Source organism: Chiloscyllium punctatum, chromosome 6, assembly GCF_047496795.1.
Source record: "Chiloscyllium punctatum isolate Juve2018m chromosome 6, sChiPun1.3, whole genome shotgun sequence".
In the NCBI taxonomy this organism is placed as follows: Eukaryota; Metazoa; Chordata; class Chondrichthyes; order Orectolobiformes; family Hemiscylliidae; genus Chiloscyllium; species Chiloscyllium punctatum.
The window spans coordinates 67961101-67970335 of NC_092744.1; the positions used below are offsets into that span (position 1 = coordinate 67961101).

The following is a 9235-nucleotide window of genomic DNA, read 5'->3' on the forward strand; positions in this document are numbered from 1 at the left end:
GAAAGCAGCCCACATTCTGACACTGCTGTGCCTGATGTTTGTAGCTGTTCACCAGTAAAATGTCAGCTAGCAGCACTGTATGGTGTGAGGCTTTGCTCGATCACTCAGTATTTGGATTATGTGAAGTTAGCAGTGAATCAAAATATTCAAAGTAGTTGCATTTGTCTCAGATGACAATGGTGAATCTGTGCCTTTATTATGCTGAACTTTGATTGTAAAACTTTTACAATCAGATAAATAATCTTAGTGTTACTTGTCACACCACATAGTAGTAATTAATTGTGTCCCATCCACAGCAATGGGGAGCAAAGAACAACAATAGAGGCAGATAGATATTTCCCTGAAGATCGAGGTGTATTTTTCATATTGCGAGATTTAATCTATTTTTCTTTTGCAACATTTAATAGATGAATGTGGGCTGAACCCAACCACCTCCCTCTTCTGTCTTTGCCAAACAATTGTTCTGGGGGACTTTTCTTGTTCTGACTACTCATGACAAATACTGCGATTGATTCCTAACATGCTAATGCTGCATTATGTTTAGATTTAGAATTTATAGGTGTAAGCATCCTTTACGTTATACTAATCCAATTTCAATATTACATCCTGAGTAAAACAATCCTTTTAAAAAATAGCCCAAATATCCCCTTCTCCTGAAGACACTGACTTTTTGCTGGGATATAGTTCTAGGGCTTTGCTCAAGTGCCTGTTTTTAAATGTGTGAGTGCAGACTGAAGGTATTGGTGAGTTATTCAACTGCAGGAGCACTGCAATTGAGTCTGATGCTGTTCTTATAAGTAGAGTATTGTTTTAAAAGATATGAAACTTTAAAATGAAACAACGAACTACGAAAAGCAGAAATTGTTGGTGAAACTCAGCAGGTCTGGCAGAATCTGTGAGGAGAAAGCAGAGTTAACGTTTCCAGTCCAGTGATCATTCTTTAGAAGTGATAGCAGCAGTGATAGGAAAAAGTGGTATTTATGCTGAAGACAGGCCTACTCCCAGTTTTCATTATCACTTATGCAGCTTCTTTTTTGTCCTGGCCTAATATCAATAATCCCCTCATCTGCCTACCCCATTCATTTTACTCTGTCTCTCTCTTTCTAGGTTCTGTCTCTACCCACCGTTTACCTCTCTCCCCGTTCTCCCCCACCCTCATCATCAGCATAAATTTCCTAGCTGATAAATTTCAGTTCTGATAAGGAGTCACCAGATGCGAAATGTTAATTCTGCTTTCTCTTCACAGGTGCTGCCAGGCCGGAGATTCGCCAGTAATTTCTAGGTTTGTTTATGAAACGTTAAAACCTCATCATTCAGAGACATTTAGATAGTTATTAACACAAAGTTAGCATTCAGATTCAGCAAGCAGTTGGGAAGGCCAATGGCATTTTGGCCTTTATTACATAGTGATTGGAGTATAGCCAAAGGCAATTGCACTCCAATTGTACAGGGCTTTGGTGAGACCACACCACAGTACCAGGCACAGTCTATACTCCATATCTGAGGAAGATCATATTTACATTTGAGGCAGTGCAGCCAAGGTTCATTGGAGTGTTTCTTTGGGAAAAGAGAATTGTCCTGAGTTGGTGTTAAATAAATTGAGTTTTTACTCTTTGAAGTTTAGAAGAATGAGAGGTGATCTCATTGAAACATAGAAGATTCTGAAAGGACTTGACAGATTATACACCAAGAGTTTTTAACTTGGGCTGAGGAATCAAGGCCACGGAAGCCCATTCTCAGGGGAAGACATTGACTCTTTAGGACTGAGATGAGATATTTCATCATTTTGACGAATGTAAAGTTTCAAAATTTTCTACCCCAGAAACTTTAGACACTGTTTTTGAAACTACTTAAGGCTGATACACCAATTTTTGGTCTCTCAGCAAATCGAGGCATGTGGGGAGTAGCTGGGAAACAGGAGTAGAGACAGATCAGCCATGATCATATTGAATGCTGGAACAGGCTCAATGGACCAAATAGTCTGCTTCTGCTCCTTGGCAAGTCGCTAATTATATATTCAAGAGTGGGTAAAATGTCAAATTGTAATGGCAGATCTCTGCTGAGACTTTACAGGATTCAACTTCCAGACACCATTAGAAGATATTCTCACAGGACTACACTCTCTGCAACTGAATGGACCTTGGCACATTCCTTATGTTCACACACTTTAAAAGTGCCTACATTCTTACAGTGTGAGATGGTAGGAGGAATGTGATCAGGAGCATGAAACCATGGTTAAGATTTCTGTGCTGCCCTGTATGATATGTGTATTATATACTTTTTTATTTAAAAAAGCTACAACTAAATTGATGCCCTAATTTTTTAAAATATCTTTTAAAAATTATTAAAAATTGAAACGTCAATTCTGAGATCAGTCTGGTGGAACACAATGATCTGAAAGCAATATTAAATGGTTGAAAAGTACATGCAACTTGTTCCTTCAGCATACAGTGTATAGTTCAATCTATTATAGAGCAAAAATATGGTTCAAAATCTCAACCATTCAAACATATATGTTGATTTGAAAACTGTAAGGGCTTTATCAGGTCCACATGCAGTGTGTTCAGAGGACAAAGTGAGGACAAGTCTCTACAGCTTGGGAGGACAAGAGGGGAAGAAAAGCAAGCTGGTACTCCTTTCAAGGCACTTGTAGAAGACTGGATGCAAGCCCCTTCTTACTCAGTTGACAAGGGAATGGCACACTGTTCACAGAATTGAGTAGGATGATGTGAAGGAAAACAATAATCTGCATTTAGATTTTTTTTAGATTACTTACAGTGTGGAAACAGGCCCTTTGGCCTAACAAGTCCACACCGACCCGCAACCCATTCTTCTACATTTACCCCTTCACCTAACACTACGGGCAATTTACCATGGCCAATTCACCTAACCTGCGCATTTTTGGATTGTGGGAGAAACCAGAGCACCCGGAGGAAACCCACACAGACACGGGGTGAATGTGCAAACTCCACACAGAGAGTCACCTGAGGCAGGAATTGAACCCAAGTCTCTGGCGCTGTGAGGCAGCAGTGCTAACCACTGTGCCACCCTCATTTATACCTCACATTTAAAGTAATCACAGGAAAATAATCAGTTAGAAACTAACAGTGAGCCAAAGGAGCAGAACAGTAAGATAGCTGACCAAAAATCTGGTTGAAGACATAATTCTTATCAAGTTAAAAAAAATCAAAGGAGAGTTATGATTCACTTCAAACGAAGCATAAATTATATTTCTCTGTTGTCTCCAGGAGTACAACTTTTTAAAAATCTATCCATTTTGTACTTTAAATGTTTCAAGAATGGCAAATATACAAAAGTCAGAACATTCCTTTGATCTCAGAATTCTTTGGAGTCTAATTTTTGTAAAATCAATATTAATACACTTCACTATTAACACTTGAATTGTTTGTTAAAATTCAAAATCAGTGTACTGTTTAATTATATTACAGTTTTCAAATCAACATTTATGTTTGAATGGTTGAGATTTTGAACCATATTTTTGCTCTATAATAGATTGAACTATACACTGTATGTTGAAGGAACAAGTTACATGTACTTTTCAACCATTTAATATTGCTTTCAGATCATTTTGCTGATGTATATTATTCATTGATGCAAGTCTTCTGTTAAAGTAAACATGTCCTACTTTTAATGTAAATATTACGTTGACACAGGTTGCAGGTAAACCAGAACACTGCAATAAATCAGTCTTCCCTTTGTACTCCATAACAATATCAGGCACTTGAATGATCTGCTTACACACATCACCCAGCCTCAGCTGTGTATTGTTGCATCAACAACTTGCTTCTTTCACTTGCTATCCTCTCACTTTCTCCACTACCTTAATTGTAGAATACTGATGTGTGCCCACTGCCATATTCATTCAGACAAGAGAACTTTCTTTGGGTCAGATTGTCCTAAATACTCCAACTAGGAAGAGTAAAGCGTAACAGAGGCAGCAGAAATAAATATTGCTTCAATTCCTGGCGAGATGATTCTCTCTATCTCTGAACAATTTCATGAGAAATGTCATTGTTACAATTCCTTTCAGTATTGTTAGACTGAAAAGGTATAGCAATGAGGTGAAACTGAGATTTACGGCAATAACAACTTGACAATAGTGTGTGGCTGTGTTTGGGTTAGTCGAATGAATTTCTGCAAAGAATACAAATTTTTGAACCAAGGCAATGGCGTGAATTAAAGGCGACACTATTGAACAGTGAAGTTAGATCAAAATTAAAAACTTTTACTCAATTACCTGAAGTCATCATGTAAAACATCACCTTAGATTAAATGTGTAGGTTGAATTATAACAGATTGAACTGTAAGTCTGTTGAAAGAAGTTTATTTTAATTTCATGCTTTATGTGAATTTTTGTTTTGCTTGCCTAGTTGGACCCAATGAGGAATGACAGCAACAAGTATGACCAATAGCTGCTATGATAATTTACCTTGGTACTTATAAGTATGAAACTCTTTCGTAATACTGCCTTGCTGCACAAAAATGCTAGAATACAACAAAACCATGAGAAAACAAGAATGAAAACTACACAAGTCACTCCAGATGAACAGCTACAATAAACAAAATAAATTGCTGAGACTTGGTCAACTGGTGCTTATTAAGCTCACCTTATGGGCAGCTTTACATTGGAAACATCTCCCCATTGGGAATTCAATAAGGATTTGGCAAATGCTTTTATTTGGGATCCTGAGCAACAACAAGTATCAGAGACAGGAAACTAATGCCCCATCCGTATGGATTGTAATAAAACGTTCCAGATGCAAGAGTCTGTTCTAATTAAGTACAGCTCTGTGCTATTGATATATTGCAAATTAATCAGTGTGTAACACGAAACCACATTTTCATGTAGTCAAAAAACATAGTCTGAAAATCATGCAAATTGAAGAGAGCAATAGTTTTATGAAGCTTTCTTTATTAGAGTTTGTTTACAATAAATAAAACTTGCAAAATTATTATTTTCAGCTCTTCACACTGTCTTGGAGATCATTGCAGAAGAATTTGCAGCCTGATACACAGTCTGACTGCCAGCAAGGTGAACATTTCTTCCATACTCAATACCATCTTCTACCAGCCAACAGAATGGTCAGTCCTATATTGCAGGAGATTTTAATAAACTTCAATTTGTGAAATGGAGTACATATAATCACAGGCCAAGTGTTTAGGTCCAAAGTAACAGACTTAAAAATGTTTTTTTTTGTTTTTGAATACTTGCAACATAGATTTATTTTCTCTGAATTCGCTGAGTTACACTGACATTTTAACAGAGGAGATGGTGGGATCTCGCTCTGGATATTTTAATTTGCTTATGCCCAATTTACGATTCAACATCTTGAAGGTTGGTCAAGCAGCTCATCCTAACAGAAGGAATCCAACCAATAATTTTGAGGCCCCATAACAAGTGTTTTCAATTAAACAGGTGACATCTGAAATCCAGAGTCTTCCATTTGGGAGACAGTGTGATGAAAACCTCATGTTTCTCCTTTGTATTACGAAATATTTAAGAATGGAGAACTCTAAATAGCTGCCCAGTAGGCATCCACTCCCAGTTTTAATATCAATAATGGCCAAAACATGCCTACAATAATCTATTAATGGTGAACATTGAACTCCGAAACAACCCAAAGCTGATTAAAGCATGTGATTAGACAGTCTAGCACATTACCTTTTGGGGTATATGAGGCAAGCGCTAAAAAGACAACATTGTCATGGCAACAACCACGACCAGGTTAGTTTCAGCTAGGAGGTGGCCCCAATGACTCATTCAGCTCTCACAGGTAACTCTGACTGCCACAACTGAAACTTGCCACAGATGACATCCTAAACCTAGTGAGTAGTCAAGGAGAAATGGTTGAAAACGTGACCAATTACAAACCTCATCAAACTCATCGTTGCTACTGGGTGGGAATTCATGGCTTGTATCATTGACAGCTGCTAAAATCCCCTGGCATTCCCTCAGAGTATATACAAATGCTTGTATGGGCAGAACTGGAAACTGGGCTTTTGTCTTCCAAAAGGTTCTTTTGAGTATCGGTGCCCCACTGAATCTGTCTGGTATCTTCTGAGGCTCCCATCTATATTCAAGCGACTGAAATTACAGCTTTTCACTTCTGTAGCCTGGTCGGACAAAGCACAATCACAGTCACCTGTATCTGATGAAGGTTGCTTTGGGTCCTTTCGCACAGACTTAACCAAGTCATATTGAAAAAAAACCCTTCGGACTGGTGAGCATAAACAATTATCACAGCAAAGATTTGTATGAATCATCCTATAGAACTAGACATTTTGCAGTCTACACTTTGAAATATAGAAAATTGGAGTATGCTATTTGGCCCCTCAATTTGGTTCTGTCATACAATATTGTAATTGCTAATTGTTCAACTCAGTACCTTGTTTCCTCTTTCTCCCCATACCCTTTGATCCCTTTAGTCCTAAGAACCAAGTGTTGAATTTACACTTTGAACTGAGTGTCTGATCTATACCAAACTATCATTATTATCATCTAAACGTTCACAAACAATAGGCAAGTTCTTGATTATTCAAAAAGATCTTTTCAATTTATAGTTTCCCATCGGTAATAATTTAAAATAGTAAATTATGCAGCATACACCACTCAGAGAGCAGGATGTTTGATGGCTTTCTTGAAATGGAAAGCTACCAAAGTATTTTGATCATCTTCCTGAAAATTCACTCAATAAAATGCCCTTCAGCAGCCCCACAGCACACCGCTGTTGAAATAGAGTCATCAATTGGTACAAGACAAGGCTTGGGTATCACCATTCTTTCCTGGCATACCAGGAATAATGAGCCAATCCAATTAATATACCAGAAAATGTAGAATCATCCTTATGCACCACTGACTAATTATTTCACCCCTATTCGGATACTGAAGATTTAAGCACTTCCATGCTGATAAACTTATCATATAAAATGCTGTCATTTTAAAAAAAAGCATGCTACTGCACCAACAGTAAGTCAGTGTAATTTTGTTGAAGATACAATGTCAAATCAAAATCAACTCACCAGTTTCTCATGGGTATCATTACCTATATTTCGTTCCTCAGATGTTCTAGTTTGAATTAAGCAAATCTTCAAACTGCAAGCAGCAACTTCACATTAGAAGACTGTCATGTTCTCACAGATGACACTTGCTGTTCTGATGGAAATCCTCAGGACCACCTTCAGGCTGTTCTTGCGTTCTTGCAAGCTTTAGGAACTGTGCTGAGTTTAACAGGACTACAGCTCAAGTAGCACCTTTTTAACTCAGAAATAAACAGGCGTCTCACATGGAAGCAGTAGGCAGGAAACTGCAAAGTGATTGGACAGTTTACAGGAACCAATAAACCAAACAGCCAGTTAAGATATTAAAGATAGAGTTTCTGGCCTGATAGGCTGTAATTTGTCTTGTACACTCAACTAGTTTTGAGAAAAAAAAATGTAAAAAGGTAACTAACTGTACAATTCATTACAGAAAAAAACCTTTATCAAAAATGCTGCCACAAAGTTAAGTAGTTAGGTGTATACTTTCTATATTTTTATCTGTGTAATAAAGGTCATAAATACAGAAGTAATTTCACTTATGTTATATTAGATGATAACATTCCCATCAAAACAATTTTTGAACAGTGAAAAACAACAGAGGAACACTGAAAATGCTGCTAACTAGTACTTCTAAAGTAGTATCAGCTAAATTCAAGAAGATATAAACACATCAATTTTCAGGAAATAAAATTCAATTATCCAAATCAGTTCATTTTGACCCATCTCAAAAACTTTCTTTAATAGAAATTGAAACCCTATGAATTATTTGATTTTAATGATTACCAGTTGTTTTGTCCCAAACTTTCATTAATGCCACATGTGCTTCAATAGTTGGCTACATTCTATAATCCCTAAGAATGGGTGCGGTGATATGGGATTAACCCGGCCCATGTTGCTTCTGATGTAGGTGGCATCCCAGATTGAATGCTGTCGGCTAATTATCTTGATTTCAGGTAAATCCAATGCCTACAGTAAAGTTGCTGTACTGCACACCTCAGCAGGGAGTGTGAGATATGAGCACTAAATAATTTACAGCATTTACACCCAGTTGGATAATTACTGTCTCTCTTCCCCAACATCTTTGTCACTTAATCTGTCCTGTCTTCTATCCTATCCCAAACCTTCCCTTTCTGTTTCTCTCTATTCCCTTTCGACAGCACATAACCCATCATATTTAACTCAAAACATCAGGTCCATGTCTCCCATTGCATAGATACTGTCAGAAAACTGAACATTTCTACCACGCTGTATTCTTACTGCTTTAATCTAGCCTGCATTACCTAGAGTCTGCCAGCATATTTTAACAAAGAGATGTATTATGTTTGAAGCAAGTGCTGGAAGTTGTCGTGGAGCACATATTGATGTGGAAAAAGACTGAATAATGGCACAGTAAAACAAAGAGAATGTTCCAAGGTTCTCCGAAGTGAAGTGGGAACCATGATGTAGGTGCTGGAAAGAAGGAGAGAAAGACCAGGGGCCCAAGAACGTCTTGCAGAAAATGTATGCAGAGACAGTAATGCCAAATAGCTGTGGTCACTGCCACATATTAACACTCGAGGACATGGTTACAATATATCAAAAGTTAAGAAAGATTGAGGCCAATGAATGCACCTTCAAATACCGTATCCCACTGATTGATTAAATCACTGCCATCACACCTACCAGCATTATCTAACAATTACAACTCTTGGCTAATAACAAATACCAATATAACATGCTGGAAATGCTCAGCCAATCTGATAGCATCGGTGGAGAGAAAAATGAATTAACGTTTCAGGTTGATGACATTTCACCAAAACCTACAGACCACTCATATCTTCACCTCATTTGCACATACCTAGTAACACTGTCATAAACCTCACACATTACAGGCAGATATTTGAACATGATAGCTATCAACTAAATACCTTACTGATCAAACTGGTGCCAAAAATGTGGGTTGGCAGGGGACAGGCATGGTTGCTAATTTTTATTGCATTGGAGGTGATGGTGTGTGTCATATGACTTGATAATTGCTGAGACCATGGCCAGGGCAGAGCTAAAACCAGAGAAAAGAAGAGCATTCTCATTCATAAGGCTTCATCTTACAGCTCACTTCCCCTTCTCCATTCCTTTTCAATTTCCGAACTCAGATGGAACCTTTTGCTTTCAAGAGCCTCATTACTGATGACGGGGT

General features: G+C 37.8%; 1 protein-coding gene across 2 annotated transcripts in view; it reads right to left on the reverse strand.

Annotated features, from left to right (window-relative positions):
- LOC140479055 (uncharacterized) overlaps window positions 1–7263 on the reverse strand; it is a 40941-nt gene extending 33678 nt beyond the window's left edge. The window contains exon 1 of one of the 2 annotated variants that reach the window (XM_072572865.1): window positions 7065–7263. The gene's annotated coding sequence lies outside the window, so the exon portion shown is untranslated. Of the gene's footprint in view, window positions 1–7041 lie in introns of both variants that reach the window. The other variant, XM_072572864.1, reaches the window with a different exon arrangement.
- Window positions 7264–9235: the final 1972 nt, after the last annotated feature.